Source organism: Orycteropus afer, unplaced genomic scaffold (genome assembly GCF_000298275.1).
Source record: "Orycteropus afer afer isolate SDZICR_OR568_19922 unplaced genomic scaffold, OryAfe1.0 scaffold00106, whole genome shotgun sequence".
NCBI lineage: Eukaryota > Metazoa > Chordata > Mammalia > Tubulidentata > Orycteropodidae > Orycteropus > Orycteropus afer.
This window is the reverse complement of record NW_006921693.1, coordinates 526,891-538,790: the sequence shown is the minus strand read 5'-3', so window position 1 is coordinate 538,790 and position 11,900 is coordinate 526,891.

Sequence of the window (11,900 nt, the reverse complement as noted above, 5' to 3'; positions counted from 1 at the left end):
ATGAAGGGATGGACACTGGGAGGAGGTAACTATGGGGAGGAAATGGGAGGGGAGCTGCTGTATTGTAAATTTTGGTCAATGACATGAGACAATGTATATGTGAACTGCTGTATGAAAAGTGAATTTACTCTGTAAATCTTCACCCAAATCCTAATAAAAAAAAAAAAAAAGAATAAGATTTGTAAACTGAAAGTCATGAAATACCTGTAAATCCTCATCATCATAATAATTCCATTTATTATTTGAAGTTGTTGGTTGTTTTTAGGTGCCATCAAATTGGCTCTGACTCACAGCGACCCAGTGTACAACAGAATGAAACAATGCTCAGTCCTGTGCCTAACATTCATTCATTCATTAATATTTGATAAGATTATTTAATTATAAAGCATTTGCAAGAATATAATGTCAAGCCCACATTTACGGATTGATTGAATAGAAAGACATAAATTACAGAACATTCCAGAAAATGAATATACATGGTACAGTAGACATGACAAGAACTTTGTGAGATACTTTGTAGTTGTGATCTCATCTGATATTTCCATTACCTTTTCAAAGTGGCCATTATTGGTTCTATTTCACAGATATGAAAATATGGCCCTAAGAAGTTTTATCACTTTCTAGGTCCAAGAGATTTAGACTCTAAAGATGGTTTCCCTCCCCTTACTCCATATTGCCTGCTTAGTAGACAACATAGCCAACACAGCAGGGAGTGGGAGGGTAAAATTTTGTATAGCAGGAACCCAAGCAAAGAGGTTGAAATGAACCCTTCAGAGTCCCACGGAGTACTCGGGATAGGCCTGGGAACTGAAATCAGGAATCCCAATTTCCACTTCCTGCTTCTAATCACTTTCCCAAGAGAGCTGCCCCAGCTGTTCCTGGTGGAAGAAAGGATGAGAGAATCTTTTAAAACCCATGCCCTCGATATAAATTTAGACTTCAGGGGAGGAAAAGAAGAAGAAGAAGAAAAAAAAAAAAACCTGCTGGCTTAAGAAAGTAATGTTTCCCATTCATCAGATCAAGCACAGTGGACAGAGGAAGAGAAAGTAAAGTCAGTCCCTTTGCCTGCTGTCCCCAAGGCAACAAAGCCCCAGTTTGCCCTAGAAACTCACCCATCCCACTTTGAGGGAATTCGGTCATGCCCAGAAATAACATGGCTATACAAGGAAAGCTTCTGTTTCTCCCTAATGAGTTGATTATATCCTGTCAGAAGGATTGTAAGGCCATCAAATGTCAAGTCAATTTTCTCAAACATATTATTTTCATAGCAGCTGGGTCTGACTAAGTCTTGAAACAGAGCATCCCATTGTTACGTTTTACTGAGAATGTTAAAATGAAACTCAAGTTAAAAATGAAAGGAAAAAAACCCTACAGAACACATGATCCTGATTCATGCAAGTTTACAATTTGGCATTTATAGGCCAATTTTATAAAGATGATTTGGTCACTTAGTTCACAATTAACTCATAATGTCAGAGAAAATAAATGCAGAATGCATTGTTTGCCCACAAGAGCCACTCTCTCAGAAGGCAAGATGTCTCTCCAGTTACTGAGATTATAGCTGAAGGGTCTGAAGGATGAGCTTGGAAATTCAAGGCACAGAGAAAGTTGTAAACCTTCTTTCCAACACATGTTCCTGAATGGATCTGGTTTTTCACATTGGTCTTCTCAAAAGGTAAGTATAATATTGAGATGAGACAAACAGACTCGAGTCAGACAAAGAGAGCCTCAGCTACTTCTAAACTGAATGATCGTGAGTGAATTCATGAAATGGGCATGCTAATGAGTCAGAATCAACTTGACAGCAACTAACAAAACACCACCTAGATAGGTGCTGAAGGAATTAAATGACATACATTAACGAGCACTTTGGTACAGAGTATTCAAGAAATGGTAGTGATGAAAATGATAATAACAATGGTGATGAAAATGGAGAAAGATGAAGAATTTGGTAAAATGTGTCATCAGTGGAGGTGAGCAAGGAAGTCAGAAAACCTGAAGCTGAAATTAAAAAGCAGTCTACAATTTATACCTATTAATATTTTTTTACATTAGACAATGTTGATCATGCACAGTATCAACTGTGACATTTTCAGCTATTTACCTTCAAAAATCAGAGCATGTTTCCCTCCACTCAAATCCAATTTTCATCCCCAAATTTTGTTGTTGATACTCACTTATTTTTGTTTTTTAATTAAATTAGGTAGTGTGGCAGGCAGATTGTAAGATGGTCCCCAAAGGTCTCAGTTTCTGGAAACAAACCTTCTCCCAGCTTTTTAATCAAGCAATTGATATAAGTACTAAGTCTATGAAGGGATTCTGCAGTATCAGCTTTGGGGTTTAGACAAGACTTTCCCATTCACTGAGAGATTACTTGGTCAGGTCATATAAATAAGCAAGAAGCCGCAGCACAAATGGGGGAAAACCAATGGGAGTTAGAGGAGAAGAGATTTAGCTGGCTCTGAAGGTATTTTGGCAGATACCATCACTTGCCTACTCTGTGTCCCAAACACCTTTCTTCTTTGACAACAGAACCTAGAGGTGAATAGCAGTGTACTCACTTCTGGATGATTAACCGTTACTTGTCTAAGCCAATCGTTATCATTTTCTTCTCTGCTTTCCTTGCCAGTAGGGCAGCCATGGTTCTAACAACAGCCTGTGAAATATCAGGAGATAGCTTCTGGAATTTCTGGAAGAGGCTTTGTTTTACTGATTGAAAAAAGGTAGTCATGGCTGTCCCTTTAAACCACCTTACCTTGAATGTGGAAGGGATGACAGGAGCCGCAGTAACCACCCTGATCCCATTAGAGAAAAGCCGAGTACATCACAACGGAATCCTGACATAATTGAACCACTGGACTACCTCCAGGCTTCCCGTTATGTGTGAAAACCCCAATCTGAGTCACACTTCTTGTTGCTTAGATCCAAAGGCATTTATCTGATAAAATTATATAAACTGAGAAAAAATACAGAGCTCTGGTGGCATAGTGACTAAAGCATACGGCTGTTAAACAAAAGGTTGGCTGTTTGAACCCACCCATCGCTCCATGGGAGAAAGATGAGACAATCTGCTTCTGTAAAGATTTGCAGCCTTGGAAACCCTATGAGTCAGTTCTACTCTGTCCTAAAGGGTTGCTTTGAGTCAGAATCAATTTGATGGTAGTGGGTTTGGTTTGGTTTTGGTTTAGAGGTATTGGTAGGATGATAGTTCATAAATTAAAGCAAAAGCTTTATAGTTATTTTAAATCTTTGACATGTTTTATTTTGTCTATCTTCCCTGCCATATTTACATGATTTTTGTAGATACAGTGATATGTTCCTTGAGATATGAAAGTTAGTTCTATAATTGACCCAAGGCAGATATATTCAGCAACATATTCAGATGAACTATGCCATAATAAGCATTCAGTGAAACACCTCAGAGCACAGGATGATGATGGAATCCACTGGGCCTTGTGGAAAACAGTCTGTGGCTCTTCACACGGGTCTGATGCCCAGCCCCTTGATAGCTCAGCATGTAACTGGCACAGTAAAATGTCAGTGCAACAGACCTAGCTCATAAAGTTTCCATTTCTGCCAGGACGTTGCCTAATGTCAAACTGGACACACAGCAACACACTTGCTGTCTGCAAGTGTTAAAACTGTGGTTAAAGCTGAGTATTAACAGCATTTCACACTTATGCTGTCATCTGGATTATACAACAATGTGTGGATTTCATAAACAGCAACTGCTCATTTTTGTGGTTGGCTTTTTACTGGATGTGCCCAAGAGCCCGTCGACTAAATAAGTTGGCAACAATGAGATTGAGCACAGGGCAGCGGTGGCATTGCCTGGCACATGTAACATCAGATCCTAGTGGGACACACAGAAGAGGCTACTAGAAAAGCTCCCACACCAGCTATGGCCAAGATGCCACAAAAAGACCACAAGTGTCAGATTTTGTTTGGGTTGACTGCTTTCTGAGAGCATCTCTCAGACATTTGCCAAACCATTTCATTCCAGGAATACACTGAGTCGCAATACTAAAAAAATTGAAGATGGTGTATTAGCTAACGATAAACTATTTTCAGAAGGTACATATGGATTGTTAAAAATTCTTGTCATATTTTCAACATTTTGTTGTAGGCACTGATTTCCAAGAACAAAACAGTTTACCTCTCCCTGATAAATGACCTATTATTTCATGGAATGATAGAATATTTTCAGAAGTCCTTTTGTAATACTAGTGCCAGCAGTCAAAGTAAACAAAATTGTCTAAGACTCCATCTCAGAAGACAATTTATGTAATCTTCAAAGATTAAATTCATTCACAAGGGAGATAAAAAAGGATGAACAGAGTCACTAAATACTGTATATGGATAAATGTCACAGAGAAGAGTCAGTGCAGGTAGAGAGCTATAATGTGTGAGTGAAGGGTTCTTATACTCTACTGAAGATCTAAAGGTACTGTTCTGATATAAATATGTGCTATGCTCTCTCGAAAAGCAAATTAAAGAATACTTTAAAATATATTTATGACTCAATCAGCAACTATTCATTCAGTATACAGTTGGTTCCACTACAATGGAATTTGTGGTGAAAAGGAGGGTCTAAAGGTATGTCCATCACTGTCTCTGGTCTGTGGATCATCTAATTCAATTGAGAAGTCAAGGTGCATACTCAGGAGGAGACAAATAACAACTTAAGACTTAAATGGTGACAAAAGTCAGTCAAAAGATACTCTACTGGAGTGTGGGATCAAAGAACAAATTGCACTGGTTTAATTAATATGTGTAAATCAAGCTTCATTTGAAAAAATGAATACCAATCAGTTCTGAGGTTACAATGAAGAATAAAATATTGTTCTGCCCTGAGGGTGTCACAGTATGCAATGGTGATTATCAGGCTGTTTTAGCCAGGGTCTTTGTTTGCAATCTTTTTATATCTAGTCTCTGACTAGAGCTCTACTTACTCATGGATATATATATATATATATATATATATATATTCATGTATATGTGTGTGTGTGTGTGTGTATTGTTGTTATGTGCTGTCAAGTCGGCTCCGACTCATAGCGACAACTCCTTGGGTTGCCGAGGCAGTATCACTACAGAAGTAGACCTTCCTATACACACACACACACACACACACACACATATTTTCACTTTGTCTTCTTATCTGTAAAATGGGACGATACCACTGGAGAAACCACAAAGCTTTTTTTGAGAATAAAATGTTATACTGAAAATCATGTGTAGGGGGAGTTCCGGCAAGATGGTGGAATAGGCAGACAAGCTATACAGACTATCTGCAACAAAGCAATAAGAAACCAATTGAAACTGACACAGAAGATGATTCTGGGACCCTGAGCTTTGAAATCAGGGATAAAGAAGTGGATTAAATACCAACTAGTAGAAGAACCTGAATGGAAACAGTGAGTAAGAAGACAAACGGAGGTGCAGACTGCCAGCTGTCCTCAGGGCACAGCCATGTTGAATATAACCCAGTAGCAACCTAAGAATCAGCTCTGCTCACTAAAGACTGCATAGACAAGGACTGTATTGGTGTCTGAAGACCAGAAAGGAAAACAGTGAAGAAGGGGACAAACTTAGACCTGTGGAGTACCAGCAGCTTTCCTGAGGGTACAGCCATTTTGAATATTCACAAGTGGTGATGCGACCACTTTGAATATATACAAGTGGATTCTTACCTGGACGGCAACATAGGAGTGGGTTCTGCTTTCCAAGAACTGCATGGGCAGCTGCACTGGAGGTTGACAACTGGAATGGTGAGATATTCCACTTGTTACTCTTATACCCCACACACTCTTGGTGAACTGAGGTGTGGCCATCCCCCACCTCCACCCACCTTCATGATCAGCAGGAATTCTATCCCAGTCTGTGCCCTGACAGAGCCTGGGTGCTATGCCCCACTCCTCACAGTTTTGTTTTTGATTGTTTGTTTTCAAATTATTATTTTCATCTTCCTTTTTTTTTTTCCTTTTTCTTTTTTCTCTTCCTTTTTCCTGGTTCACTTTTTTTTCATTCTTTTAGTTTTTTCCATCCCTTGTTTTTCCTTTTGCAGTTTTCCTATTTATTTCTTTACTATTCTTTCACTCTTTGCTCTTTTCTTTCATTCCTCCTTCCCAAGATATTGTGGCTTTTTTTTTCCTTGCTCTTTTTCTCATTATCTTTATTTTATCCTTCTTTAATGTATTTTGAGAATTTTTCTTCTCATTTATTGCATATGGTTTTTTCTTTTTTCTTTTCCCCAATTGTTCCTATTTCTTTATGCATGAGGTTTTTCTCTTGCTTTTATTTTTTTGGTGATTTTTAATTTTTTTTTTTTTTTAATCTGAGTGGAGGACAACAACTGTTCCAACCAAACCCAACCATACATGCACCTCCTACAGCCCCACCCACTGAATGAAGGGCAATGCTTGCGTTTGCATCAACTTGTAGACTTGTAGAGAACATCAAGAATTATAAACTGCCTTCTAAGCAAGACCAATGATAAACAGCTGCCAATACTAGCTCAACTCACCCTCAACTGCTCCTTACAAACAGCTAACAGAGATCTGTGCATACATTCTCATTCTCTTTCACACATTAAACATAAATGCAACACCATCACAATGTCTCAGAGACAACAGATCATTGCAGTCCACACAAAGATAAAGTAGTAGAAACAAGAGAGTAGGATACAAACCCAGAAAACATCTCTGAGAAAAAGGCAGCATTGGAGCTCCCTGATGAGGAATACAAAAGAATTTTATTTGGGTACCTTCAACAGATTGAGAGGCAGATCAAGAAAAACATTGACAAGATGAAGGAAAACACTGACAAAATTAAAGAAAACACAGACTAAACTCTAGAATAATTTAGGAAAACAAAGCAAAGACAAATTGACAAAATGAACCAAAAATTAGAAATGATACAAAAACAACAAAGAGAAATCCAGAAGATTAATACTAAGATTTCAGGAATAGATAATACATTGAAGGGGCAGAGGAATAGAATCAAATCAATGGAAAACAGAATTAATGAGATTGAAGACAAATATCTCAATGCTACTTTGATAAGGGATCAATCAGACAAAAGATCAAAATAAAATGTAGAAAGCCTAATATTCACATGGGATACCATCAAGAGGAATAGTCTACATGTAACTGGAATTCTGTAACAGGAAGAGACAAATAAAACCACAGAGAAAATTGTCAAAGATTTATTGGAAGAGAATTTTCCTAATATAATGAAAGACAAGGATATATGCATACAAGAAGTTCAACAAACCCCAAACAGGACAAATCCCAAAAGAAAATCACCAACACGTATCATCATCAATCTCATCAAAACCAGAGACAAAGAAAGAATCCTGAAAGCAGCATGGGAAAAACGAAAAGTTGCCTACAAAGGATAACAACAAGACTAAGCTCTGATTTCTCAGCAGAAACCATGCAGGCAAGACGTCAATGGGATGATATATATATAACCCTAAAAGAAAAAAAAAATATCCAACCAAGAATTATATACCTGGCACAATTGTCCCTCAGATATGAGGGTGAAATTAGGAGATGTCCACATAAGCAGAAATTAAGGGAATTTGTTAAAACAAGACCAGCCTTATAAGACATGTTAAAGGGAGTCCTCCCAATAGAGAACCAACATCAGAAAACAAACTGATGATTAACACACATGACACCAACCCCGTTATAGAAGTATCCCAAGTATATACAAAGAGTCTGTGACCAGCATGATAACATTGGGCAAAGGGAGGACACCGAATTGTGCACCTAAGATATAGATAACAGAATCTAATACCAGTATATCCACAAAATTGCATTACCATTAACACCGAACACCAGGCTACAGATAAACACATAGATATCTGAGATCAGATGGGGGTGGTCAGTGAACAAGAATATACTCTAGACCAATGACAGGTTCTGCTGAGGCTAATCTTGCACAGATACCAATGATACAAAATATCCATAATCATTAAAGAAGCAACAGAAGACAGACATAGAGCAATCCCTCACAAACAGCCAGACACTGTGGGAGAGAGATGCACTGGGTCTGCTGGCTCAGGACCATAGTGTTGGAGGACACTAGACTCAAATGGCACAACAAAATACATTAAAAAAAAAAAAAAAAAACCTTCTTTCACAACTTATTTTGGTGAGTAGCGACCGGGATCTTAAAAGCTTTTGACCAGCCATCTAAGAAATAGCTAATGGTCTCCTCTTGTCAGAAGTAAAGAAGAATGAAGAAAACCAAGGGCATTTGGAAACAATCAGCCCTAGGACATGATGGACTTTGAGACCAGAAGAACCAGGTGATGCCAAGCTACAAATGTTGACCACTTGGGAAGGGATCAAAACTGGAGATCCTGGATAGACTGGGAGGGAAAATGTGGAACAAAATCCAAAAACACAATAATGACCAGAATTACTGGTCAGACAGAGTCTGGTGGCACCCCTCAGGCTATGGCCCTGCAATACACATAGGGTGTGGTATAAAACTCACTCTCAAGGGCTGCTTTCAGCCCAACAGTAATAAGACCTACATGCAGAACATTCAACCCAGAGTGATGCACCTGCCTATGCTATGGAGATACTTTCCTTGGAGCAAATGGCCACAGGGCACCAGAGGATGAACACTCACACAGAGGAAAATCTGGTCAGACAGGAGTGCACAACTATGAGGGACACAGGGGTGGGGGTGGGGTGGGGTTTACAGGACTGGGAGAGGAGGAGACTGGGTTAGGGTTGGAGATGGTACTTGGGGAGTAAAACCAAATGTACATGAAATATTGAATGTAAAACATTCTGCTCTGTAAATTTGCACCTAAATCACAATTTAAAAAAAGGAAAAAAGTATCCCAAGTAAAATAAGCTTACAAGACTGTAAAGAGAACCAGAGACATCAATTGGTAAATGAGGACAAAGACAAACTAAACAGATGGAATAAATAGTGTAGTTACAGAACTTCTTAATGGTGAAGAAGTCAAAACAATTGCAAGATAGAACAGACTGTTTCAAACTCAGAAAAAAAATAATAAATCACAGGATAACCTCAAAGAAAAGTAATAAACCATTGCATCAAAATAAAAAAAGGGGACAAGCACAAATATTTAGTAAATACTAAAACAATACCAACAAAGGAGATGATAACATGATTCATAAACCAAATGAGCACAATACAGAAAATTATATGGAACAAAGAAATAAGCAACACTGCAAAAAAAATAATAACAGCAATAAATTCATACATGTTGATAATTACACTGAATATCAGTGGATTAAAAGTACCATTCAAGAGATGGAGAGTTGCATATTGGATAAGAAAACATGACCCATCAATATGCTATCTACAAGAAACTCACCTTGGACACAAAGACAAAAATAGACTAAAAATCATAGGTTCGAAAATGGCAACCAAAAAAGGGCAGGAGTGGCAATATTAATTTCTGATAAAATAGACTTTAAGACAAAATCAACCATAAAAGACAAGGAAGGACATTATGTAATGATTAAATGATCAACTGAACAAGAGGACATAACCATAATGAATATTCATGCACCCAATGAAAGAGCCCCAAAATACATAAATCAGACTTTAACAGAATTGAAAAGACAAATAGATGACTCCACAGTCATAGTAGGAGACTTTCATAAATCACTTTCAAAAAGAGATAGAACAACTGGAAACTCAACAAAGATGCAGGAGCACTAAACAATATGATCAACCAACTTGACATTATAGACATCTATAGAGCACTCCACCCAACAACAGCAAAATATACATTCTTTTCCAGTACACATGGAACATTCTTCAGGATTGATCATATGTTAGGCCACAAAGAAAGCCTCATTAAATTTAAAAACATTGAAATACTGCAAAGCATCTTCTAAGATCACAATGCTATAAAATTAGAAATCAACACTAAGAAGACCAATGGAAAAGAGCAAACATGTGGAAACTAAGTAACAGCCTCCTCAAAAATGACTAGTAATAGAAGTGATTAAAAATGAAATTAAAAAATTCCTTGAATGAAATGAGAACACAGCAATAGCAGTGATCAGAGGGCAATTCACAGCAGTAGATTCACACATCAAAGAAAAGAAAGAAAGAACCAGCCATAGTTGTCAAAACAGCTTGGTATTCACACAATGACAGACACATAGACCAGTGGAACAGAATTGAGAATTCAGAACTCGATCTATTGACCTATGGTCAGCTGGTCTTTGACAAAGAGTCAAAATCCATTAAATGGGGGAAGAGACAGTATCTTTCACAAATGGTGCTGGCAAAACTGGATATCCATTTGCAGAAAAGTGAAACAAGATCCATACCTCACATCATACACAAAAACGAACTCCAGATGGATCAAAGACTTAAATGTGAAACTTAAAACTATAAAGTTCATCCAAGAAATATAGGGGCAAACTTGTTGTTGTTGTTGTTGTTAGGTGCTGTTGCGTTGGCTCTGACTCATAGCAATCCTATGTACAACAGAATGAAACACTGCCTAGTCCTGTGCCAGCCTCACAATCCTTACTATACTTGAGCCCATCCTTGCAGCCACTGTGTCAATCCATCTTGTTGAGGGTCTTCCCCTTTCTTTGTTGACCCTCCACTTTACCAAGCACAATATCCTTTCAAGGGAATGGTCCCTTCTGACAATATGACCAAAGTAGATGAGATGAAGTCTGGTCATTCTTGCTTCCAAGGAGCATTCTAGCTGTCCTTCTCCCAGGACAGATTGCTTCGTCCTTTAAGCAGACCATGGTACTCTTACCATTCTTCTCCAACACTACAACACAAAAGCACGAACTCTTCTTCAATCTTCCTTGTTCATTGTCCAGCTCTCACATGCACATGAGGTGATTGAAAATACCATGTCTTCGGTTGGCTCACCTTAGTCTTCAAACAGACATCTTTGCTCTTCAGCACTTGAAAGAGGTCTTTTGCAGCAGATTTGCCCAGTCCAATACATCATCTGATTTGTTGACTGCTTCTTCCATTGGTGTTGATTGTGGAAACAAGTAATATGGAATCTTTGACAACGTCAATATTTTCTCCATTTATCATGATGCTGCTTGTCTGTCCAGTTGGGAAGATTTTCATTTTTTTAATGTTGAGGTGTAATTCTCTTGCAGAATGCACTCTTTAATATTCATCAGTAAGTGCTTCAAGTCACCCTCACTTTCAGCAAGCAATGTCGTATTGTCTGCATACTGCATGTTGTTAATGAGTCTTCCTCCAATCCTGATGCCATGTTCTTCTTCACATACTGAGTTCTCAAATTATTTGCTCAGCACACAGGGGCCCTAATTTATGGCAAAAGACTATCAAGCATAACCCAAGATGCAGAAACAGAAGATGATAAACTAGATGATTGGGACCTTCTAAAAATTACATTCTTATGTGTATCAAAAGACTTCTCTAAAACTGTAAAACAAGAACTAACAGAATGGGAAAAAAAAAAAAAAATTCAACAATGATATATCAGCACTTATCTCTAAAATTTATAGAAAACTCCTGTACCTTAACATTAAAAAGACCAAAACTCCATTTGAAAAATGGGCAGAAGACATGAACAGGTATTTCACCAAAGAAGATATTCAGGCAGCCAACAAACACATGAAGAAATGTTTGTGATCACTAACCATTAGAGAGATGTAAATCAAAACAACCATGAGATACTATCTCACCCCAGCATTAATAGCAAAGTTCAACAAGACAGAAAATAACAAATGCTGGCGAGGATGTAGAGAGATTGAGGCTCTCTTACATTGCTGGTTGGACTGTAAAATGATACAACCACTGTGTAAACTGGTATGGCAATTCTTTAAAAAATTGGAAAGAGAATTACCATTTGACCCAGCAATCCATTGTTGTTGTTGTTGTTATGTGCC